The sequence below is a fragment of the Propithecus coquereli genome, unplaced genomic scaffold (genome assembly GCF_000956105.1).
Source record: "Propithecus coquereli isolate 6110/MARCELLA unplaced genomic scaffold, Pcoq_1.0 Scaffold122, whole genome shotgun sequence".
Lineage (NCBI taxonomy): Eukaryota > Metazoa > Chordata > Mammalia > Primates > Indriidae > Propithecus > Propithecus coquereli.
The window spans coordinates 5,975,676-5,975,964 of NW_012136303.1; positions in this window are offsets into that span (position 1 = coordinate 5,975,676).

Sequence of the window (289 nt, forward strand, 5' to 3'; positions counted from 1 at the left end):
TGCACACATATTAACTCATTTTCTTGAAGAAATATCCAAGAAACCAGACTCAGGTTCTTAGAAATAAGCCCCGCCTTTGTGCGTGTGTGTCTGAAGGTCCTCACTATTCATCCTTCTTGCAACAGGGGAGACTCATTAGTCAAGCCTGTGGGAAGAGAAGGGAGCCTTTCTTTTAGAAAAGATGCTCTTTATCTAAAGGTGGAAGTTGGAAGAACAGGGAAGGTTTTTAAGCAACACACTCAGAAATAGAAGTGAGTTATGGGAGACAACTGGATTTCCACTTACAGCC